This window comes from Sciurus vulgaris (genome assembly GCF_902686455.1).
Source record: "Sciurus vulgaris genome assembly, chromosome: 6".
In the NCBI taxonomy this organism is placed as follows: Eukaryota; Metazoa; Chordata; class Mammalia; order Rodentia; family Sciuridae; genus Sciurus; species Sciurus vulgaris.
The window spans coordinates 4,567,946-4,593,941 of record NC_136466.1 but is presented as its reverse complement, the minus strand read 5'-3'; the positions used below and the strand labels follow the sequence as shown (position 1 = coordinate 4,593,941).

Genomic DNA, 25,996 nt, shown 5'->3' with positions numbered 1-25,996 from the left:
CACTTCTGTTTGCTTTTGCTAGGGCACAAGAAGCCTGGAAACCTTGTGGATCCAATGCTCATGTTAGCATCCTCTGAGAATGTAGCTAGAATGGATGAACTAGTCCTTGGCAGGGTTGCCCCCAATCTCTTTTCTTATTCTCTTGTTATTTAACTTTTGCTTCCACTTCTCTATTTCATCTTTATTGTTCCCGTCTATAAACGAGTGTTCTCCCATGTGAACGTGGAGAAGAAAATGGACCCATATGAGGGAGTGAATAGGGGGACCCAGGATATTAAGGACTATCAATTCAAAATCAAACCTGATGGGACATAATGGAACATGTACCCCAGCTTTCTTCTGAATAAGAAATAACAAACAGTAAGAAAAACATAGACAATTCTTAGAAAATGGGCAAATATTAGACCACATACTTCATGAAAAGAAAAAAAAATGGCCAAGAATGATATGAAAACATATTGTACATTATTACTCATGAGTAGAATCCAAATTCAAACTGGCATTTGATGCTATTATGCAATGGCTAATGTAAAATCCACAGACAACATTAAATGCTGGGAAGATATAGAGCACAGGGAACCCTCATGCACATCTGTGTGCATACTGACAAAACCATCTTCACAACTCCTTGTGAGTCCTAGAGATGGACATCTACACCATGCATCAATGGTTCCACTGAGCTAATTATAACCGGCAAAAATGCCTCCACATATTCACCATGCAAAAGAAATCTCATAACATTATTTGGTACTTTTCTAAATAGAAAACAAAAAATGAATATTAGAAAATAAACAAGACACATTATATCTTTATATCTCTCTAAATGAAATTCACTACAACAATCACATTAAAAAATGTGGGGATGTAGCTCAGTGGCAAAGCATCTGCCTTGCATTCACAAAGTACTGGGTTCAACCCCCAGTTCCTCCCTCCCCACCCCCCAAAATAAAAAAGATATAAAACATAATAAACCAACAAGAGAATATTTTGCACAATTTTATCCAAATCTTTAAAAAGAAGCAACACTCACCCAAGTTAGAAAATGTATGCATTTGAGGAAAGGAAAGTCGCTTGGAAAGGACATCACAAGGAAACCTAAGAGGTTGGTGGTGTTCTCCTTCTTGTTATTAGGTGTCTTCTCTTTCAATAATTGATATATGCATACTGCTCTTTGCTGTAAAACAAGTTCTTTCAACTAGAGCCACAGGATTTTTTTCCCCCCTGTTGCAGTTGTTTGCTTGTCCTATTATTACTAAGGACAGTAGACATTTGTTCAAGACTTTGTAATTTCAGGGTCAATATTCACATTCTGGTTTTACAATATTCTATCTGAAATAATGGTCACTTTATAAACACTTGGTTCTCCACTATTTTAAGGAGTTAATACTGCTTCCCTTTTCACAGTGACTAATGAGATTTAGCCCTCTCAAATATCATTCCTATGGTGGTCCCTGGTGCTCTGAGCTATGGAAAAGACAGATGATGATATGAGGTAGAGGAAAGAGAACGAGTTTCAAATCAAGAGGTATTTTCAAGATGACAAGATGATGCTGGGGTGCAAGAAGGAAGTGTAAATGCCTTTCATTTGTGATCTCTTATTATTTCCAGATATGGTGATTATATATAAATGTGTGTGGTTATAGCAGGGTTTGGGCAAGGTTGTGGTCCTGGCAGTTTCTCATGACAGTTCTTGTTATCAGATATAAGTGCATGAGCCTCCTAACATTATTTATTTTGAAAGGGATTGAGACAAGTGACTCCATTTTAAGTGGACAACATTCATATATTCCCCTTTGATACAGTTTTCTGTAAAATCATTGTCTGACAGTAATGTTAGGTTCTGGTGGTCTCTCAGTGCCAGGATGGACCTAACCAGTTGATGGTCTGTTTCAGAGAGAAATTCACTGTCAACTAGGACTTGGTGTCTAAATCCAAGCAACACCTACACAACAAGAGGCTTGGAAGGAGTGCCCCTCAGGCTGCTTACCTGGAGACCAAGGTCACATTCAGAGTTGTCTGATAGGTACTGGCTCTCACCTCAGGACCTTGCCTAGCAGTATGCTGTTAGCAGTTGAACTTCTGCAGACAAAGTTTTAAAAGAAAAAATGTAGAGTAAAACTTAAAGGAGTATAACAGTTCAGTCAGTGCAGCTGTTCCGAATCAAGGCAGCCTAAGCAAACCAAAAGATTTTCTTAGGGGATAAAGTAAGGCTTGTGTAGCTACATTAGAGGAGATGAGAAAAATTTCAAGGTTAGGCAAATATATACATATGTATTATAAAAACAATGAGCAGTACTACTAACCACAATGGTGCTGTAGTTTTTCTTTAGAAACAATTTTTTTCTAAATCATCAATACAGTATTTTACAAAAGAATTAGAAAAATCAATTTGTTTGCAAAGTTAGTTTTACCTAATCATTTACATAGAGGCTTGGAGAATACCTACATATAATATCAGATTGTCTTAAAGAAACATCTTTAGCCTTAGGAGTTATGATACCAAGGCAAATTTTAGACTTGTCTGAGCATCTATAATTTAAATGACATCCCACTGAAAATTTTGGTAAAATAATTGTTTTAAATTTTATCCCATTATACAAGGGAGATTCTCTTGTAACTGCATTGCCAAATAAAAGAATACTTTAAAATTTTTTTTTTTTTTTTTTTTTTTGAGGTTTGCACATCAAGTATGGTGGAAAAGTAAATGTTTCCACCTCTGTTCACAATCACACCTTCCTGAAGAGGACTTTATTCCACAGCTGTGGTAAAATGCCCTACGCAGGCTGAGATAAAGAGGTCGGGTTTTGCAGATTCTGAGGCAAGACACTCATACAGCTTAGTTCTGGCGAGGACTGTTGGCTGCAGAACCGTCATAGTGGGAGGGGACGGGAGCACACGTAAGTGCAGTGGAAAGTAAACGTTTCCACTTTTGGTCACAATCAGTTACTGCTGGACGGCTATAAGATGGCCATGCAAGCTAACATAGCAGGAAAAAAGGTTTGTTCAGGTCGGTTTCTCAGGTCTGGAGGCCCTGGCACTGCTTAGCTCTGGTGAGGGCTCTGGGCTGCAGAACGTCACTGTGGATGGTGACAGTGGGACCATGTGTGGACAGCTGAGCTCACCAGACAGAAAGTGAGGGTGCAGCCCCACCCAAGGCGCAACACCACCCTCTCAGGAGAACTCACTGGGCATCAAAAGAAAACACCCACTCCCTTCTGAGGACAGCGCCCCAGGGATCTGTGGACACCCATGGGAACCATCTCTTAAAATTCCCAACAACTCCCACACTGCTGCACTGGAGAGCAAGCCTCAGCGCATGAGCTTTTGGGGATGCACTTAAATATACCCAAGCCATTGTTTTCAGTCCCTTGCCACAAGGCTCATGTCTGTCTCACAATTTCAAAGTTTAAGTCCAACATCTCCAATGAGAATTAACAAGGATGCTTCACGTATCAGCCTCCTTTAAAATCATTCCTTATTTCAAAAAAAAAAAAAAAAAAAAAATACAATGGCACAGGATAAACACTCCTATTCCAAAGGGAAGAACTAGAGTAGAGAGGAGGAATCGGCTCCAAGCAAGACCAAAATCCAGCAGGGCAGAATTCAACCCCAAGCTCCACGTCCAGGCTCTCCTGCACACTGTGAGGCTCACCTTCCCAAGACCAGGGGAGCCCTGGCCCTGTGGCTCTCCTGGTCCCTTGGCTGCTAGCAAGGCTAATGCAATGGCTTTCCTAGGCTGGCACATCCAGTTGATGGTGAGCTGATTTTTCTGGGGACCTCACTGCACCTCCACACCCATAGCTCTATCAGGAATTTCCCCATCAGGGGCTCCCTGCAGCACACCTGATCCTGACTCTGAAGCAAACCACCTGGCCTCCCAAGCTTTCAATGGTAAGTCAAGGAGAAGCTGCCCTGACCCAAGGACTCCTGCATCCTGTGCACCTGCAGACTCCGCACCGTGTGAATGCCAAGGTCTGCCACTTGCACAACACGCACCTGGGTATGCTAGGCCAGCACTGCAGCTGTGGGGGGACCATGGACAATGCACAGGAGAGCAAGGCCACTGATGCAGAGGTGACCCCAGGTTAAATGCCTGTGGAAGGCACCTCTGAGTACTGGTAACCCTGCTGTGGCCAGAATGCCTTCTTGCTCTGACCTCTCTCCACATGGAGCCGCCCACCACCTTGGGATTTCTTAGTGTCTCAGACCATGGGCGCAATGCAGGCCCAGCTCTGCCATGGTGAAACAGAGGGCCTTTAGCTCAGCTTCCCACGGAGTCCTCATTCCCACATTCCCATCATATTCTGCTCTCCTGCCCGTCTCCAAACTCTAAGGTCTTCCTGTTACCTAGTCTGCTCATCTCCTGAGTGCTCCCCAGAACCACCCATAACAATCTCCTGGGAACACGCCAGGCTTTTTCTAGCCTGCACCTCCAGACTCTGCAACCTCTCTGTGTTCCCTAATTCCAAAGCTGCCTCCCACTCTCAGGTAGTTTGATGACCCTATTCCTTGGCACCAGTGTTCGGCAGTCACTGCTTTTCCCTCACGCCATAGAGAATTTATTCACCTGAAGTTGTGAGAGTTCAAGGGCATGCTGCTTGCTCTGGCTCAGCCACGTGTGCAGCACTGCACCCTGGCCCATGGCAATGTTGGGAGCTCCTGTGGGAAACAGGTCCCTTCAACAGCCAGGAAACCAGACGAGTTGGGTGCAGCCAGGCTCTAGCTTCTGTAGCAGTCCCCATGAGCACAAACCAGGGTCCCACATGGAAGACCACATCCCTCCAAGGGCACAGGCCGAGGGTCTAAGCACCTCTAACCAGCACTCAGCCCTAAAGGTTTCACCACCTCCCACCTCATAACACTGAACCAAGAGGCCAAAATGTGGACTTTAGGGATACACCTACTCCACATCCTAAAGATTTACACCCCCCCCCCCCCGCCACATCACAACACTGGACCAAGAGGCAAAAACAGGGGACCTTCAGGAATACACACACTCCACATCCTAAGGTTTCACCACCTCCCATGACACGACCAAGAGGACAACACATGGATCTTCAGGGATATAACTACTGCACATCCAGATGACAGCACTCAGCAAATTACTGGAGACTCCAGATAGTCTTAGAAAGTGTTTTCTTAAATCTTGAAAACAAATACATTTAAATAAAGAACTAACAGCACTTTACATAAAACTCATGTAGATACATTGATCAGTTAATTTGGTCTCATGTAATTAATTCTTGTTTTCTTATCTAATAATTTTACTCAACAATTTATTAAACTAATGGACATATTTATTTAATCCATGGTCTTAAGATGATCAGAAACTTGTATTCAAGCATACTTGCCAGTCATTTCCATGAATCTGATTGCAAAGCTTACAGAAAAAGCAAAATAATAACTATAATAATGACTTAGAACATATATAGTTAAAAATCTGATAAAATTTCAGTAACTAAGAAGGAATATACTTATTTCCTTTGCATGCATCATTTCAATATAACCATAGTCATGGCTGATGACATTATGCCAGGACCAACAGACATATACAAACTTCACGTGCTCTCTAATATATTTGCATTGATGCCATAATAATATAACTTTTAAAATGATTTGCAATTACTATATTATTTGAAAATGTTTACATACAATTCAACATATTAAATTAGACTGATTAGCTTACTACCTCCTTTGTGTAAAACAAACATTTGAGAAGATCTGGGGTTCTCAACAATGTCCCAAATTTAAGTTAAAAAACAACACACACAAAAAAAAAACAACAAACAAAAAAACTTAATTTAGAACTTGGATTCTGAGGAAGTCCTGCCAAAGGTGTCAAAACAGGTTTAAAATGTGATTAAAATATAACCACTGAGAATCATATTCATTCAGAGGCAGAACCAACTGGAAGAGTTTAAAGGAAAATAGATGCCAAAAAAAAGTCACCCCTAAATTTAACTGTTTCAAGACTCATATTTCTAAACAACAGAAAATTCAATCAAGAGAGAACAAGAAATTATTTCAATAGAACATAAAAGCTTTTTTTCCTAGAACATTTACAAAAGGAACAGAAAAACTTCCTGCAGTATGGTCGATTTTCTTTATGTGAAGCCCACTGATAACCTGAAAGTTGAATAAGTTTTTTAAATTTAATTAGATACTAGAAGAGTCTGTGCCCAAGTTTATGAGTTATATAAGAAAATCAGTGCATTGAACAGGGACATATGTGACTCTCAGAAAAATTAAAACAAATAAAATTGTCTGTTACCCTTAGCAATGCAGACATACTCGAGAAAAAATCAGTCAGGGTTACACTAAAGGAAAATAATACTCTAAACTCTAAAACTGCAGTCCAGGATTTGGTTGGACATTTAAAGAAACAGTTTTCAGAATAAAAAAAAAAAAAAAAACTTAAAACATCTTCCACATTTTTCCCCCTAACACTAGGTCTAGAAAACTTTGTGATTTTAATATGGTGAATTACATTTTGATTTGTATAAAATATTAATGCTTAAATTTTTAGAAAAATCTAGAAACATTTCCTTTAAATTAGTCAGTGTGGCTAATGATAAAATTCCTCTTATAAAATTCATGTTGCATGAGTACTTTGAAACTTCCTCTGAAGTTTAAGGACTTGTTCAGATCTATAACTTCTTAAGCCAGTAGATTGCCCTGTACTGCCTTCAGTACATTCAGGTACAATCCATCAATTCTACAGTAAGTGAAAATTTTGATTCTACCACACAATATTCTTACACAAAAATTGCCTTCATCAATTGCAAAATTCCTTAAAAAACATGCTCATGCTTACATATTCCTTTAGACCTCCCTCCTTATTTACTGCTTTCCTTCTGCTTTTATTTTTATATCCATATCATAAAAATCCTGAATTTGCTTTTTTCTCAAATCATGTGTTCATGCTTTAATAGTTGTATCATTGATACTTTATTTGTTCAACTTGTATAGAAAATTATATACACCAATTAAAAATCAGTCTTAACAACTTTCACTTGTAGTAAAAACCCTGCAAAATTTTATGTTTGACTTATACCCCAAATTTAAGAATATGTAATTCTAGGACCCTATGCTCTCCCATAACAATTTTAATGTGGGAAAGGGGCACAATAATAGATTCAAGTCTTTTTGTTCTCACAAAATTTAAAAAGCCCAGAATAAATTTCAAACTCATGATAACGTTAAACAGTTAACTCATCTGGAGTATGTAGATATATATATATTATATAAACACACGATATATATATTTGACTCCTAAAACAAATGTTATAAGCATTTATCACACATTATTTCTGCCTATTTTTTTCTGACCATTGTACTTACTTATGGAAATAGTAACCTTAAACAAAAATAGTCATTGGTACCTGGTCGTGTTCTTAGTCACCTGCGACCAAACCAACACAGCCACCCAAGATGAAGTGAAACCTATAATCACATGAGCCAAAATAAATCTTTCGCCCAGTAACTTGAATTTCTCATGTGTTTTGACATAGCAATAGGAGGATGAGTAATACATGAAGAGACTGGAACACTAGATGCCTTTATAAGATGCATTACTTGCATAGGATTTTTCACCAGTGTGATTTTTTTTTTTTTTTTTTTGTCTTTTGTCTTTCAAAAGAACTAGGAAGTTGGAAGCTTAGCCACATTCCTCATATGCAAGGTCTTCTCTCCATTATGAGTACTTTCATGCATAGGATGGAAAGTGGAACATCACACATTCAGGGGGTTTGTTTGTCAGAATGAGTGAAACAGTTTGAAGGCAACTGAGAACCTACCTTTTTTTTCCAGAATTTTTTTTTTTTTTTTTTTTTTTTTTTGTAGTGTGAGTCCTTTCTTACCATTGAAGGTGACTAGAAATTAAATGATTTGCCTTTTTTTTCTTTTTTTTTTTTTTGCATTTTTTTTCCATGCATACAATGAGAATATCGTGTAAGGCATTTTGCATTGTTTCCATTGATAGGGTTTCTCTCTAGCATGAGTTGATGCTTTGAATATAGACTTTATTACCCAGTTTACAAACAGGGCTCCTTTCCAGAAGTTTGTTCATGTTTTTGAAGGTGAATGGACCTATGGAAGGTCTTACCAGTTTCATTCATAGGACTTCTCTACAGTGTGAGTTCATTCATTATTGTTCACATTCACAGGACTTCTATCCAGTGTGAGTTTGTTCATGTGTGTGAAGGTTACTGGACTTAGTGAAGGCTTTTCCACATTGTTTACATTGATAGGGTTTCTCTCCTGTATGAGTTCGTTCATGTGTATGAAGGTGACTAGACCTAGCAAAGGCTTTTCCACATTGCTTACATTCATAGGGCCTCTCTCCAGTATGAGTCCGTTTATGTGTGTGAAGGTGACTAGATGTTGTGTAGGCTTTCCCACACTGTTTACATTCATAGGGCTTCTCTCCAGTGTGAGTTCGTTCATGTTTTTGAAGGTAAGCAGAACTAATGAAGGCTTTCCCACATTGTTTACATTCATAGGGCTTCTCTCCAGTATGAGTTCGTTCGTGTATTTGAAGGTAAGCAGAACTACTGAACGCTTTCCCACATTGTTTACATTGGTAGGGCTTCTCTCCAGTATGAGTTTGTTCATGTGTTTGAAGGTTAGCAGAACTAATGAAGGCTTTCCCACATTGTTTACACTGATACGGCTTTTCTCCAGTATGAGTTCGTTCATGTGCATGAAGGTGAGTGGAATTAGTAAAGGCTTTCCCACACTGTATACATTGATAGGGCTTCTCACCAGTATGACTTCGGTGATGTTTGTGGAGGTGACTGGATGTGGTGAAGGCTTTCCCACATTGTTTACATTCATAGGGCTTCTCCCAGTATGAATTCGTTGATGGATTTGAAGGTAAGAAGAACTAGTAAAGGACTTTCCACATTGTTTACACTCAAAGGGTTTCTCCCCAGTATGAGTTCGTTCATGTTTATGGAGGTGACCGACTGTATTGAAGGCTTTACCACACTGTTTACATTGATAGGCTTCTCTCCTGTATGAGTTCGTTCATGTATTTGAAGGTAAGCAGAACTAATGAAAACTTTACCACACTCCTTGCATTCATAAGGCTTCTCTCCAGTATGAGTTCGTTCGTGTACTGGAAGGTAATTGGAACTAGTGAAGGTTTTACCACACTGTTTACATTGATAGGTTTCTCCAGTATGAGTTCTTTCATGTGGTGGAGGTGAGTGGATGTAGCAAAGGCTTTCCCACATTGTTTACACTGATAGGGCTTCTCTCCAGTATGAGTTCGCTCATGTGTGTGGAGGTGACTGGACTTGGTGAAGGCTTTCCCACATTGTTTACAGTGATAGGGCTTCTCTCCAGTATGAGTTCGTTCATGTAACAGAAGGTAATTGGAACTAGTGAAGGCTTTCCCACATTGTTTACACTGATAGGGCTTCTCTCCAGTATGAGTTTGTTCATGTGTGTGAAGGTTACTGTATTTATTAAAGGCTTTCCCACATTGTTTACATTGATAGGGCTTCTCTCCAGTATGAATTCGTTTATGTATCTGAAGGTAAGCAGAACTAATGAAGGCTTTTCCACACTGCTTACATTCATAGGGCTTCTCTCCTGTATGGGTTCGTTCATGTATTGGAAGGTAAGAAGAACTAGTGAAGGCTTTCCCACATTGTTTACATTCATAGGGTTTTTCTCCAGTATGAGTTCGTTCATGTGTTTGAAGGAAAAAATAACAAGAGAAGGCTTTCCCACATTGTTTACATCCATATGGCTTCTCTCCAGTGTGAGATTGTCCATGTTTTCGAAAAGACCTGGAACAACTGAACTCTTTTCCACATGTCAAACATTTATAAAGTCCACTTACAGTGTGCACTGCTACTTGTCTTTGAACACTTGCGTGAGAAATTAAAGATTTTCTCTTCTGTTTAAGTTCAGATAGCTTCGTTCTACTCTCCTCATTATCAGATGGAATGATGTGCCTATTAAGGAAAAACGACATGAAGACGTGTCCACACATGCTGCTTTCACATGGACTTACTCTAGTAGGAATGTCCCTTTTAAGAGTAAGATTCGGAATCTCACTGAAGGTTTTTCTGCACGAGTGGCACACTCCTACAATATGTGGATGAACTCCTCCAATGCATCCCATCCCTCAAGGCCTCCCAGACTGACACTGCCCAGCTCCTTAACTTCCTCGGGTCTTGAGGGTAGAGTCTCTCCAACCAAAGCCCAACTTACTATCCTTCAGTCACATATTTGGGCATACTCCTCACTCCTACCTCTAAGAGTCTCACAACAGACAGAATCCAAGCCCTGGGTGACTTACAGCCACCAGAAACAGCAGATTATGTTCTTTCCTTCCTGAGTTTAGCTGTATTTTCCAGACACTGGGTCCCTAATTTTGCACTCCTTGCCAAACCCCTATATCAGGCAGCAAGAACCTCATTTAGTTTTCAGAGCCTACCATGATTTCTGTAAAAAGTTACAAGCAAAATTAATGGTTGGCTCTTTAATGCTTTTGTATTAACCATGCCCCCCCACCCAACACTTGAATTGTTTAAAAAAAAAAAAAGAAAGAAAAAGAAAAAGAAAAGAAAGATACAGGAAAAAGCTTGACATTGTATACCTATTTTGTTGATCCATAACACACATGGAAAAACATGTAATCCAACTGAGTGAAATATCTGTCAAATTCTTGGTTTTACCAGTTGACAGAATTGCACAGTGAGCTTTATCAGATTATTCCTTGATTGGTCTAAATTACTGAATAAATTGTTAATTCATTTATCAGTCAATCATAAATTGTGATTAAAGTATCAAGTGATTTCTCTTAATTAAGAACTATGTGTGAAACATGTCTACCCAGAGAGGTAACATTCTATAAATATTATTAAATAATTTAGCTACAGTCTTCTTAAGTATAAAAGTTTATGTCAAAGTTCAAGTGAATTTGAGAGTACAAGGCATAAAAAATTTCCAAGAAACATTTAAATTTTTTAATTTGTAGATTTCTTCCTTCTTAAATTAGGAGTTGGAATACTTTTGAGTTTTTTTTTTTATTTCTGTAAGTGTCTTATATCTTATTTCACCATGTCAATGCATTGTTTAACAATAATGGCAAATTTTTTAATGCTGTTGGCTGAAAAACTGACTGATATAATTTTGTACTAAGAAATAACTTGACAAAAAATACCTTTTATTTGCTTAGGTTTTTTTTTTTTTTAATGTTGAAAATTGAAGGTATTTTGTCATAATTGTAAACAGAGTTATCCTGTGTTAAAATATATACTCTATTTGAATATCTTTTTTGCCCTGAAAATTTGAAGGTTAATCCAAACTGGCATGTTTTAGAATGTCCAAGAAAAGAATAACTATGTTTAATACCAACCTTTAAATTTCATGAAGGAATTGTAGTATATACCATAAGCATTAACAAACAGAGAATTTCTTTCTATAAAAATAAAATGCTCGGTATCTAAATCCAAGTTGGTGTGGTATATCAGTGTAACTTTGGCTGTTTCGTGTTTTATATTTATGTTACAGTTTTCAAAATGCTAATATAACATTTAATATTTCTTATGCTTTTACAAAGTAAATCCTAATTACTGAGCTTTGTCCATATGTACTCACACTTTTGAAATTACTTGTCGCATATTAAAAATTCCCTTAAAATCCTAATTCTACTTTGCAGTTCCATCAGAGACAAATATTCTTTAAGGGAGTTCCCAAAGTCTACACTCTGTCCTTTTTATTTTTAATTTGACTAATCATGTGCTTAGTTCCTTTGGATTGCTGTCCTGTCACCTCACTCATGGACACATTCACTTGTCATCAGGGTGTTGGAAATTTTTTTTCTTCATTGGAGTGTAAAGAAAGCATGCGCTGCATTGTTACATTTGGTTAGTGTAATGATTATTGTCATGATATCATGAGGATACTTGGTATCTTACATGACATTAACAAAACATGACTTTTTATTTTCTACCCTTCTATACTAAGCATCAAAAATAAAACAGTACCTGTGTACTTGTATGTAAACTGAAATTGCAACTGTGAAAAAAAAGATATAAATTCTTCTGCGGAAAAAAAAATTTATTAGTCAGTGAAATCATGACAATCAGATCACGGTCCACTTGAATGTAGACCGCGGAACAGTTTATCAGGGTGCACTGGAGGGGCGGCTGGCATCTGGGATGCGGGAGGGAACTGGGATTTGGGGATTTGCCCACGGTCCGAGAAGGAGGCTCCAGATCGCAATGTGCATTTGAGGGGCCCTTCCTACGCACTAGGGAGAGAGCCCGCGGGTCGGCGCCTTCCTCCTGGGGTGGAGGAGAGACAGGGCGCAGGGGAGCCCGCGGGTCGGCGCCTTCCCCCTGGGGGGGAAGGAGGGACTGGGCACAGGGGAGCCCACGGGGTCGGCGCCTTCCCCTGGGGAGGAGGAGGGACAGGGCGCAGGGGAGCCCGCGGGTCGGCGCCTCGTCCTGGGGAGGAGGGACAGGGCGCAGGGGAGCCCACGGGTCGGCGCCTTTCCCCTGGGGAGGAGGAGGGACAGGGCGCAGGGGAGCCCGCGGGTCGGCCCTTTCCCCTGGGGAGGAGGAGGACAGGGCGCAGGGGAGCCCGCGGGTCGGCGCCCTCGTCCTGGGGAGGAGAAGGGACAGGGCCAGGCTGACACCCTCCCCTGGGAGCCAGGGGCGGGAACTGCCCAGAGGTGACCGGAGGCCGCTCACAAGGAGGGAACAGGACGCCAGGGTCCCCGCCGCCGCCCAGCCCACCCTGTGGGTCCGGGGGACAGGGGCCAGCCACCCGCAGCCGGGATTCGGCCCCGCTGCGCAGCTCACACGCAGCCCTGTCCCCACGGCCGGTGCTGACCGGGTCCCCAGCCTGCTGCACACGCAACGCTTGGGATCTCCGGAGTGACCCGCCGTCCTCCCGAGGGTCCTCCAGGCACCCAAGCTCGTGGGGGACACAGGCCACGCAGAGCCACCTGGGCCTCCGGGGCCGAGAAACGCCGCGCCTCGGGAGGAAAGAGCTGAAGGATGAGGAAGAAAGCCCGGGAGATCGCGAAAGCCCGCCCTTCCCTTCCGTCTGCGCTCCTGATTGGACAGTTCCACCGGGCACCCTTGAGGGACCGCCCCCAGGTAGCCCCCGTGTCTTGAGTGACAGCGATGTTATCCAATCCCTGGCTGAGGCAGGCCAGAGTGACAGGCCGTTGGCCTAGCCCTTTCAGCCTCCTGGTGGTGGTGCTGAGACCTGGCAGTGCGGGACACGGGTTGTGCTGAGGCTGAGGCTCAGGCGGGGGAAGCAGGGTTTGGGCCCCAGCAGTTAAAGATGACGCGAGGTGCAGTTGGGATAGCGGTCATTCTTTATTCAGACGAGAAAAGCCCCTCGCCAGCCCTGTTTAGCCCCAAGCCAGTTCCATAGGCCTTTTTCTATCCAGGCCAGACAGAAGGCACGCTGCCCACGGGTTACCTCGGTGGACGCCTGCTCAAAGCGAACGTTCATGACCTCGAGTGCACACACGGACTCAGGGCGTTTGACCTTGACTGCGCACTAAACACAGCCTCCTAGACGTCTCCGTGAGGGAGCCTAACTTCAGCCATCGGGACCTGCCCGGCGATCCACCCATGCTAACTGGGAAGTGGTTCAAGCCCATCACGGAGGGCATTGCTCACCCTGGTGTTGTCTCCTGGCTTTGTTTCTCCCACAAGGCGCATCGTGGTGACTGAAATGCAGATAACTGCCTTGGCTGAGCACACAGTCTGAGCCTCAAATCACATAAACTAGGCTCTCTCTGGTAAATGAATGAATGAATCCAACACATAAAGTTGTGCTAGCATGTCTCTGAGGCAGTGTTGGGCATGTGAGTCCCAGGAGGACTGTTGGTGCCAGGTGCAATTCCCTGTCCAATTCCATGGGAGGTGTGGCCACTCATGAGTGCCACAGGCCCACAGGGTGCCCTGGGGCTCAGGCCTGTTCTATTGACATCTGGTTGGATTGGCTGATAGAGCCCTAGGGACCCAATACACAGGTTCTGTACCTTCTCCCAACGCCGTTAGTGGGCCTCTTAGCTCTACAGTTCCATTTGGGGGCCAGGCCATTCCATCCCAGACAGAGTACCAACCATGGGCGAGAGGCACTAAGTCATTCTCTGACTGCCATCACAATAGAGCAGCAAAAGCCTCTCCAGCCACGTCACTTGTGCAGGGATGTGGTCTGAATCACCAGGGCAGTTCAGCAGAACTCACAGTCTTGGGGAGTATACCCAGCAGCAGGGTTGTTTGCTACTCGGGCATAGCTGCGTGCCCAGTTCACAGTGGTGTTGGTGAGGACCCACCCATGTGTGAAAGGACAAAGCAGTTACCAGTAAAGTCATGTCAACCTGTGAGACTGCATGCCAGCTTTGAGTCCCCGGGAAGTACAGTGGCTGTCCGCTTTCCTGGGCAGTGACCACCCTCATACAGCTTGGCTCTGAACTTCAGCAAACTCTATGTGCACCAGCACCAGGGAATCCATAACTGGCCAAAAGGAAATAACAAAAGGCCCTTTAAAATCTCTTTCCCATCTGCAGGACCAGCCTGGTCACACGCGGGGGTGCTTTCACGAGACACCCATGGTGTCACAAGGAACTCATGCTCCAGACCTTTACCCAGGGGCTAACAGTGCTGCCCAGTGGAGGTGGGGCCTTTGTTGTCCAGGGCCATGTCCACTCCACAGGTTGCTCCTGATTCAATCCATTGGAACAGGCAAGAGAACACTCCCTTGCTTCCCAAACCCAGGCTCAGTACGTCCTCTGTTGTCAGCTGGACCCGTATTGGGCTGCTGTGCCGTGAGCAAAGCCCCACAGGACCTGGGCCCCCCATCAGGGATGCTGGATGAGAGCTGTCACAGGGCCCACGGAGGCTGTGCCCCTTTCCATGGTGGATTGCAGTCCTGAGTCCTTGCCTAAAGGCCATCACGGTCCCTAGCATGCCTGCAGCCTGTGGGTCACATGGGACTCAGCCTCCACTGAATCTGTGACTGAGTTGCCATTGCTGCGCATTCTGACCTGTGCAATGAGTCCCTCGATCGCTTTCCATCGTGATGGACTGTCCGTACAAGGCTGTCAACACTCTCAGGGCACCAATCACAGCCGCTGACTCTCTTGACCATAGGGCAGGAAAAACAGCAAGCCTGTAGCCATATCCACTGCTGTCAAGGCAAACATGGCCCTTTGACCTCAGTAAAGGGCCAGTGTAATCAACCTGCCATGGTGTCAAAGGGGCATGACCACGTGACCTGGCCATCTGTGACTCCAGGGCATGGGGGTGTGGATATTCCAGAGCACACACCTCACATGCCTGGCAGGCCCCCACCAGAGCATCCTGTGTTAAAGGCAGACCCCACTTCTGACTCCATTCCTCGTGACCAGGCAGCGCTGCAGCCAAGCCGCCAGGTCAGTGGGAAGTGCCCGCTCTAGCCACTGCACCCTAGCCAAAGCATCTGCTCATGATTCCCTGGGCTACAGGGGCATGGCCAGTAGCATGAACGACAGTCATGTCGCTCGTGGCCTAAGGTCTCGCCCACATGCTTGACCCCACAAGAACGGTGCCCTGCATCCCACCTTTACTTCCTTGTCGTGGTTCTCAAAGCCAGCCTCTTAGACACAGCCCAGCTGCCTGCACAGACACTCAGGGCCCTGGCTCATGCAGTGCCACCACCCACCTACGTAACTCAGCCCTCGGGGGCTCTGTCCCCTTCCTGATCACACCTGGAGATGTCAGTAGGCGAAGGCCCTCTACTGGGTATCAGTATACCAAGCACTGCCACTTGGGGGCTGCTCCTTCCTTGAAGGGCGATGGCTCCATTGGCTCACATTTATCAGCATGACCTGGTGCGTCCTCGATTGCATATTGCACTGGTCCTAGAATCTGTTGAACTCAAGGGACAAGGGGCTAGTAGACAAGGCACTCCTTATTCAAATTGCCCCCCACTTTGCTGGGGTAGGCATGAGGGCTACTACACCCGTCCTTGGAGCAACTGCTCAATTCCAAACCCATCCTGCCCCAGGGTTCGTGGTGTGTACCAAAACATTTCTCCCAAGCTGTCTGAAGCATATGTCCCAGTTAATAGGACACCAGGGTAAGACCTTACAATGGATTGAATAGCACTGTGAGAAGTACAGTGGGGAATCAGCAAGCACACACATCTCCAGGAGACTCACAAGGCTAGGTGGCAGATTTGATCACCTAGGCCCTGGGAGGCCTGTGTACCCAACCCATGGCACAGGTAGGGTGCCCCTGCACCTGATGGCAGTGAAGGCAGTCACAGGGTAGGTGCCTGACATCTGGAAGTCTTGCTGGGTCATTTGCAGAGGGAAGGAAGACCTACTTACCACAGCCAATCAACTTGCTAGGAGCTGTGTGGCCACAGGACGGCCACCAGTCTTGGAGTTACCTGCCCAGCAAACTTGACAGTGGTCCAGCATGAATAACCCCATCCCAGGCCTTCTGCCCTCTAACACTCCCACTGACTGAGGGACAAACAGATCTCTCTTTCTGTTCATGCAGACGATACACCTACACTTGTTAAACTTTCAGTGAGAAAAAAAAAAAAAAATCTGGCTGAACCAAGGACCCCCTTCAAACCTCACCTTCTCCTTCCCTACCAAACCCTTCATGCCTTCTTCCAGCTTCCACTTTACCCAGATGAGCAGGCTCAAGCTTGGTGCATGCCATTCTCACACAGATCTTGAAATTGGAAGATTATCTTCTGAAAGGTGAAGTGAGGAAAGATAATTGGAAATAATAGAGAAGTGTGTGAGTACTAATCACCTTCCCTGTTTTTCATTTTTTTGGCACTGGGGGATCAAACCCAGTGACGCTTGACTAGCTTTTCATTTCTTTCTTCCTATATTTTTTAAACTGGGGCAATATACTTGTGCATAATGGTGGAATCTGTTAAATATTCATACATGCATACAATCTAAAGATATAATTGGGAAATATCTTTCCCCAATAGTTCCCTTTCCCTCCACTTCTCCTCCCTGGTCCCCTTCCTCTACTCTTCTGATTTCCCTTTGATATCCATGGGATCCCCCAACCCTTCTTTCCCTTTTTCCACTCTAGTTTCCACGTGAGAAAAAACATACAGACGGTTGATTTTCTGAGTTTGGCTTATTTTGCTTAACATGATGTTCCATTCATTCATTCTCAAGTTCCATCCATTTTCTGCAAATGGCTAATTTCAGTTTTCTTTATGGCTGAATAAAATTCCATTGTCTATATACATTTTCTTCATTTATCGTTGATGGGCACCTGGGCTGGTTTCATAACTTGGATATTGTGAATTGTGCTGCTATAAACACTGATGTGGCTATATCACTACAAAATGCTGATTTAGATCTTTTGGATAAATGCAAAGGAGTAGAATAGCTGGGTCATATGATGGTTCTATTGCGAGTGTTTTGAGGCATCTCCATACTGTTTTCCAGAGTGGTTCTATTAATTGCAGTCCAACCAACAATGTATGAGTGTACCTTTCTCCCCACATCCTCACCTGCATTTATTATTTTATTATTTTCTTTAAGTTTGAATCAGTTTTTTTTAGTGTTGAAATAAAGCTACACATAGTAGAACATTTCAGAGATTATAAAAACTCATCTTTCAGTCTGACTGATGAAATACAGCCCATCCTCTTAGTAGCTCTAATCTTCTTTTATCTGTCACACTATCATGTAGGCAGTTTATAGCAGCTGTATTCCACAACTGTTAAAGTGCTTTGGGTTCAGGATTGTTTCTGATACCAAGTGCATAGACAGAACTTGATCGTTTCCAAATATAGGATGTATTATTGATAATTACTAGTCTGACTGGAATGAGATGAAATCTCAATGTAGTTTTGATTTCCATTTCCCCGATTCCTAGGGTTGCACATTTTTTCATACATCTATTGGCCATTATATTTCTTCTCTTGAGAAATGTCTGTTTAGTTCATTTGCCCATTTGTTAATCTTTTTTTTTTGTTTTAAGTTTTTCTTTGTGTGTTTTATAATTAAGAATATTAATCCCTGGTGAAGGAGCATCTGGCAAAGATCTCCCTTTCTGTAGGCTCTCTCTAAACATTCTTAATTATTCTTTGCTGTGTAGAAGTCTTTTGACTTGATGTTGTCCTACTTATTGGTTCTAGGATTTTATTATGCTTTAGAAATATTATTAAGGAAGTTGGTGCATGAGCCAATGTGTACGGGTGTTAAGCCTGATTTCTTCAAAAAGTTGGAAAGTTTCTCAGTAATTCTAGGTTTTTGATTCACTTTGATTTTTGTGCAGGGATCAAGTTTCATTCTTTTACACATGGATTTCCAGTTTTCCCTGCACAATTTGTTTAAAATGCTATCTTTTCTCCAATGTATGATTTTTGCCTCTTTCAAATATCAGATACTATGTGGATTTGTTTGTGTCTTCAATTCTTTTCCATTGGTCCCCATGTCCTTTCTTGTGCCAACACCATGCTGTTTGTGCTACTGGAGCTCTGTAGTATGATTTGAAGTCCGGTAATATGATGCCTCCTGCATCTGTCTTCTTGCTCAGGATTGCATTAGCTATTTTAGTTCTCTTATTCCAAAGCCAGTCTCAGCAATTTGGCAAGGCCCTAAGCAACTCAGCAAGATCCTGTCTCTAAATAAAATACAAATAAGGGCTGTGGCTGTAGCTCAGTGATTATGTGCCCCTGGGTTTAATGCCCAGCACCAAAAAACAAACAGAAAAACTATTTTGAATAAAGTGGTGAGTGGATATCCTTGTCTTGTTCCTTTAGAGGAATTGCTTTCATTTTTTCTCCCTCTATTCAGTATGATGTTGGCCTTGTGTGTCTTACATAGTCCTTATAATGTTGAGTAAGTTCCTTCTATCTCTAGTCTCTCCAAAATTTTTAAATCATTAATGGGTGCTGGATTTTGTCAAATGCTTTCCTGCATCTATTGAGATAATAATGTGATTCCCATTCTAACACTATTTAGGTGACAAATTACATTTATTGACTTATGCATGTTGAACTGACATTGCATTGCTGAACTGAAACCCATTTGATCATGGTGTATTATCTTCTTAATGTGTTTTTAATGCAGTTTGCCATTGTTTTATTAAGGATTTTATCTATATTCATCTTGGATACTGGTCTGTAGTTTTCTTTCCTTGATGTGTCTTTGCTTGGTTTAGGTTCACAGAATGAATTTGGCAGTATTCCTTCGCTTTCTATTTCATGGAATAATTTGAGGAACATTGGTATTAGCTCTTCTTCAATGGCATTGTAGAACTCAGCTGAGAATTTGTCTAGCTCTGGGCTTTTTTGTTGAAAGGCTTTTGACTGTTGCTTCAAACTTATTATTTGATATTGGTCAGTTCCTTTTCTGTATATACAAGGTTCAATTTGGGCAGTTCATATGTAGCTAGAAGTTTACCAGTATATCCTTGATTTTTCAGAATAAACTTGAGTATAAATTTCCAAGGAAGTTCTAATGATTCTCTTGATTTTAAAGTGTCTCTGGAGAAAGTTTTCATTGCTAATTTTGTTGATTTGAGTCTTCTATCTCTTTCCTTTGGTTAGTTGGGTAAGGGCTTATCAACCTTTTTACCTTTTCAAAGAACCTATTTCTTGCATTAATCCTTTGTATTTTTAATTCATAAATTAATTAATTTTAGCTCTGATCTTATTTACTGTCTTCTACTGATTTTGGAATTAGTTTGTTCTTCTTTTTCTAGATTCTTGAGGTGAAATGTTAGATTATTTCTTTTGTATCATGCTATTTTATTTTAATGTCAGAACTCAGTGCTATAAACTTTTACCTTAGTAATGCTATCACACTGCCCCAGATATTTGGTATGTCTGTATCTCTAGTTTATTTCAAAGACATTTTTATTCATCCTTTATTTCTTCTGTGATCCATTCCTCATTCAACAGTATATTATTTAATCTCCAGGTGTTAGAATGGCTTATTACCTAATTTCTCATTTCATTCCATTATGATCCGATTGTATGTAAGGAATTCTATCCTTTTATATTTTGAGACTTTGTGCCCTAAAATAAAACATTTTAGGGAAACTTCCATGTGCTGCTGAAAGTAAAATCAGTTTTGATGAATAAATACTTTATAATGTCTGTTATGTTCATTTGATTAATAGTATATTTTAGCCTGGAATACCAGCAACTCAGGAGACTGAAGCAGGAGGATTACAAGTTCAAAACCAGCCTCAACAACTTAGTGAGGCCCTAAGCAACTTAGCAAGACCATGTCTCAAAATAAAACAAAAGGGCTCAGTGGTAAAGAACCCTTGGGTTCAATCTCCAGTACCCAATGCCCACAACAGTTTTTTTATTTCTGAAGTGCATGTCTGGATGACCTAACTAATGGTAAGAGAGGTGTGTTGAAACCATCATTATTGTATTGTAACCTACTTAATTCTTTATGAGAAGGGTTTCACCAATGTTTGTAGCATAAACATTTACAATCATTATATTCTTTGATGATTCCCTTAACTAGAATGAAGTAACTTTGTTTCTTCTGATTAATTTGGCTGGGTCTACTTTCATGATGCAAGAGTACCCCTGCATCTTTCAGTGTCCATTTAACCGTTGTTTTCCATCCTTTTACTTTCAACATGTTAGTGTCGTTGGCTGTAATGTGAAACTCTGGTAAACAATGTCTTGGATTTGTTTTTAACCCATTCTAACAATCTGTCCTTTTTTATTAAAAATCATAAATTTACATAGGGCAATGTTGTTTGTTATTTTTTCCCTTCCCCCCACCCCTCCCACCCCTTTTCCTTCTACACAGTCCTTCCTTCCACCATTCTTACCACCCTCCTTATCCCTAACCTTAAACCTAACCCTAATGCTAACCCCTCCTACCCCATTATATGTCCTCATCCGCTTATCAGCGAGTTCATCCTTTAGTTTATTGAGATTGGCTTATCTCACTTAGCATGATATTCTCCAATTGCCTGCAAATGCCAATTTTATCATTCTTCATGGCAGAGTAATATTCCATTGTATATATATCTGACACAGTTTCTTTATCCATTCATAAACTGAAGAGCATCTAGGTTGGTTTCACAATCTGGCTATGGTGAATTGAGCAGCTATGAACATTGATGTGGCTGTATCTCTGTAGTATGCTGATTTTAAGTCCTTTGGGTATAGGCCAAGGAGTGGGATAGCTGGGTCAAATGGTGGCTCCATTGCAATATTTCTGAGGAATCTCCATACTGCTTTCCAGAGTGGCTGCTCTAATTTGCAACCCACCAGCAATGTATGTGTACCTTTTTCCCCACATCCTCGCCAACACCTATTGTTGCTTGTGTTCTTCATAATCACCATTCTAATTGGGGTGAGATGAAATCTTAGTGTAGTTTGATTTGCATTTCTCTTATTACTACAGAGGTTGAACATTTTTTCATATAGCTGTTGATTGCTTGTACATTTTCTGTGAAGTGTCTGTTCATTTCCTTAGTCCATTTGTTGATTGGATTATTTGGATTCTTGGTGTAGAGTTTCTGAGTTCTTTATAGATTCTGGAAATTAGAGCTCTATCTGCAGTATGAGTGGAAAAGATATTCTCCCACTCTGTAGGCTCTCTCTTCACATTACTGATAGTTTCCCTTGCTGAAAGCTTTTTAGTTTGAATCTGTCCCAGTTGTTGATTCTTGCTTTTATTTTTGGGCTATGGGAGTCCTGTTAAGGAACCCTGATCCTAAGCCAACAAGTTGAAGGTTTGGACCTACTTTTCTTCTATAAGATGCAGGGTCTCTGGTCTGATTCCGAGGACCTTGATCCATTCTGAGTTGAGTTTTGTGCAGGTGAGAGGGGTGTAATTTCATTCTGTTGTATATGGTTTTCCATTATCCCAGCACCATTTGTTGAAGAGGCTATCTTTTCTCCATTGCATATTTTTGGCACCTTTGTCTAGTATGAGAAAATTGTATTTATTTCGGTTTGTGTCCATGTCCTCTATTCTGTACCATTGAGTTACCTGTCTATTTTGGTACCAATACCATGCCATTTTTGATACTATTACTTTGTAATAGAGTTGAAGATCTGGTACTGCGATACCCCCTGCTTCGCTCTTTCTACTGAGGATTGCATTAGCTATGTCTGGGTTTCTTATTCTCCAGATGAATTCCATAATTGCTTGCTCTATTTCTATAAGGTACATCATTGGGATTTTAATTGGAATTGCATTGAATCTGTATAGTACTTTGGTAGTATGCCCATTTTCACATTAATTCTGCCTATCCAAGAACACGGGAGATCTTTCCATCTTCTAAGGTTTTCTTTCTTTCTTTAGTGTCCTGTAGTTCTCATTGTAGAGGTCTTTCAACTCTTTTGTGAGATTGATTCCCAAAGTCTTTTATTTTTTTCAATGCTATTGTGAATGGGGTAGTTTTCCTAATTTCTCTTTCTGAAGATTCATCACTTATGTATAAAAATGCGTTGGATTTATGAGCATTGATCTTGTAACCTGCTACATTACTGAATTTACTTATGAGTTCTAAGAGTTTTCTGGTGGAATTTCTAGGTTCCTCTAAATATATAATCATGTCATCAGCGAACAGGATAGTTTGAGTTCTTCTTTTCCAATTCGTATCCCTTTAATTTCTTTGGTTTGTCTAATTGCTCTGGCAAGAGTCTCAAGAACGATGTTGAATAGAAGTGGTGAAAGAGGGCATCCCTGCCTTGTTCCAGTTTTTAGGGGGAATGTTTTCAATTTTTCACTATTTAGAATGATATTGGCCATAGGCTTAGCATAGATGTCCTTTACAATATTAAGGAATGTTCCCATACCTTGATTTTTTCTACTGTTTTGAGCACGAAGGGATGCTGTATTTTATCAAATGCTTTTTCTGCATCTATTGAAATAATCATGTGATTCTTGACTTTAAGTCTATGATATGGTGAATGACATTATTGATTCCGGATGTTGAACCAACCTTGCATCCCTGGGATAAAACCCACTTGATCCTGGTGCACTATCTTTTAAATATATTTTTGTATGCAATTTGCTAAATTTTGTTGAGAATTTTTGAATCAATGTTCATTAGGATATTGGTCTGAAATTTTATTTCCTCGATGTGTCTGTCTGGTTTAGGTATCAGGGTGATATTGGCTTCATAGAATGAAGTTTGAGAGGGTTCCTTTCTCTTCTATTTATGAAATACTTTGAGAGGTATTGGAATGAACTCTTCTTTAAAGGTTTTGTAGAACTCAGCTGAACCCATCTGGTCTCAGACTTTTCTTTGTTGGTAGGCTTTTGATAACCTCTTCTATTTCATTGCTTGAAATTGATTTGTGTATGTCCTCCTCATTCAGTTTAGGTAATTCGTATGTCTCTAGAAACTTGTTGATGTCTTCGAGGTTTTCTGTTTTGTTGGAGTATAGATTTTCAAAATAGCTTCTAATTATGTTTTGTGTTTCACTCGTGTCTGTTGTGATATTTCCTTGTTCATTCCGAATTTTAGTAATTGAGTTTTCTCCCTCTTCCTCTTTGTTAGTGTGGCTAAGGGTTTATCAATTTTGTTTATTTTTCAAGGAACCAACTATTTATTTTGTTAATTTTTCCGATTGTTTCTTTTGTTTTCAATGTCGTTGATTTCGGCTCTGATTTTAACTATTTCCTGTCTTCTACTACTTTTGGTGTTGGTCTGCTCTTCTTTTTCTAGGGCTTTGAGCTGTAGTGTTAAGTCGTGTATTTGTTGATTTCTACTTCCTTTGTTGAATGCACCCCATGAAATAAATCTTCCTCTAAGTACTGCTTTCATAGTGTCCCAGAGATTTTGATATGATGTCTTTGTTCTCATTTATCTCTAAGAATTTTTTAATTTCCCTCCTGATGTCTTCTGTTATCATCATATAATAGTGTATTATTTAATCTCCAAGTATTGGAGAAGTTTCTGTTTTTTATTGTCATTTATTTTTAATTTCAATCCATTATGATCTGATAGAGTACAAGGTAGTATACCATTCTTCTTGTATTTGCTAACAGTAGCTTTGTGGCATAAAATATGGTCTATTTTAGAGAAGGATCCATGTGCTGCTGAGAAGGTGTATTTGTTCTTTGTTGGATTGTATATTCTATATAAGTCAGTTAAGTCTAAATTGTTGATTGTGTTATTGAGATCTATGGTTTCTTTATTCAATTTTTGTTTGGACGATCTATCCAGTGGTGAGAGAGGTGTGTTAAAATCTCCTAGTGTGTTGTTGGTCTATTTGATTTCTGCAATTGAGAAGGATATGTTTGACGTACATGGATGAGCCAATGTTCGGGGCATATTTATGATTGTTATGTCTTGCTGATTTATGCTTCCCTTAAGCAGTATGTAATGTCCTTCTTTATCCCTTCTGACTAGTTTTGGCTTGAAGTCCACATTATCTGAAATGAGGATGGATACTCCAGCTTTTTTGCTGTGTCTGTGTGCATGGTTTGTTTTTTCCCATCATTTCACCTTTAGTCTATGGGTATCTCTTTCTATGGGTATCTATGAGATGAGTCTCTTGCAGGCAGCATATTGTTGGATTTTTCTTTTTAATCCAATTTGCCAGTCTATGTCTTTTGATTGATGAGTTCAGGCCATTAACATTCAGGGTTATTATTGTGATATGATTTGTATTCCAGTCATTTGACTCATTTTTGGTTTTTGACATGATTTGGTTCTCCTTTATTTGGCTATTCCTTTAGGCTAGTTCCTCCCATTGCAGATTTGTATTGTTGTTTTTCATCTCTTCCTCTTGGAATATTTTGCTGAGAATGTCCTGTAATGCCGGCTTTCTTTTTGTAAATTCCTTTAGCTTTTGTTTATCATGGAAGGATCTTATTTCATCGTCAAATCTGAAAGTAAGTTTTGCTGGGTATAAGATTCTTGGTTGGCTTCCGTTTTCTTTCAGGGCTTGGTAAATGTTGTTCCAGGCTCTTCTAGCTTTCAGGGTCTGGATTGAAAAATCTGCTGATATTCTTATTGGTTTCCCCCGGAATGTATTTGATTCTTTTCTCTCATGGCCTTTAAAGTTCTCTATTTTGTATGTTAGGTATTTTCACAACAATGTGCCTTGGTGTGGATCTGTTGTAATTTTGTATATTGGAGTCCTATAAGCCTCTTGTACTTGGTTTTCCATTTCATTCTTCAGATTTGGGAAATTTTCTGATATTATTTCATTGAATAGATTGTTGATTCCTTTGGTTTGTTTTCTCTAAGCCTTCCTCAATCCCAATAATTCTTAAATTTGGGCTTTTCATGATATCCCATAATTCTTGTAGATTCTGTTCATGACTTCTTACCATCTTCTCTGTTTGTTCAACTTTGTTTTCAAGATTAAATATTCTGTCTTCAATATCTGAGGTTCTGTCTTCCAGGTGTTCTATCCTATTGGTTATGCCTTCTATGGAGTTTTTAAATTGGTTTATTGTTTCCTTCATTTCAAGAATTTGTTTTTTTTTTTTCAGTATCTCTCTTTATTGAAATGATCTCTTGCTTCCCATATTTGCTCTTTTAACTCTTGATTGGTGCAATCATTTAATGCCTGCATTTGCTCTTTCATCTCCTCGTTTGCTTCCCTGATTGTTTTAATTATGTATATTCCGAACTCCCTTTCTGACATTTCTTCTACTGTGGTGTCATTGGGTTTTATTGATATAGTATCTAGGTTTGTTTGGGACATTTTCTTCCCTTTTTTTCTCATATTGGTCAGATGTCAGTGGGATTCTGTGATGTTGCAGATTTCCTCTATTGGCTAATAGTGTCTCTGTAGATTTCCAGTGTATCACCTCCCAGCCTTCAGTAGCCTGAAGTCTTGGAGTAACTTGATAATGCAGTGCTTCCGAAGAAAGCTGTCCCTAGCCTGCTACTGGTTCCAGGGCTTGGAGCTGGCTATGTATAGAAAGGCTCTCACTGGGGGGCCTGCTCCGAGAAGCTGGCCGTGTGGGAGGAGCCCACCACTGGAGTGCCCATGGCTGCTTGGAGAAGACTAGCTGCCCTGCCCTACTCTA

General features: G+C 41.0%; 2 long non-coding RNA genes across 4 annotated transcripts; both read left to right on the top strand.

Annotated features, from left to right (window-relative positions):
• The first annotated feature begins 3,671 nt into the window (after positions 1-3,671).
• Positions 3,672-5,763, top strand: LOC306663297. The gene is made up of 3 exons (XR_013764441.1): positions 3,672-3,936; positions 4,114-4,964; positions 5,042-5,763. It is a non-coding gene; the product is annotated as an uncharacterized lncRNA (long non-coding RNA).
• Positions 5,764-7,892: 2,129 nt separating this feature from the next.
• Positions 7,893-9,700, top strand: LOC306663290. Of its 3 annotated transcripts, none has more exons than XR_013764418.1 (3): positions 7,893-8,707; positions 8,792-9,144; positions 9,225-9,700. It is a non-coding gene; the product is annotated as an uncharacterized lncRNA (long non-coding RNA). The 3 variants fall into 3 exon arrangements; XR_013764419.1 differs by having other exon boundaries at positions 7,894-8,707; positions 8,792-9,041; positions 9,206-9,700; XR_013764420.1 differs by lacking the exon at positions 9,225-9,700 and having other exon boundaries at positions 7,895-8,707; positions 8,792-8,921; positions 9,005-9,172.
• The last annotated feature ends 16,296 nt before the right edge of the window (positions 9,701-25,996 follow it).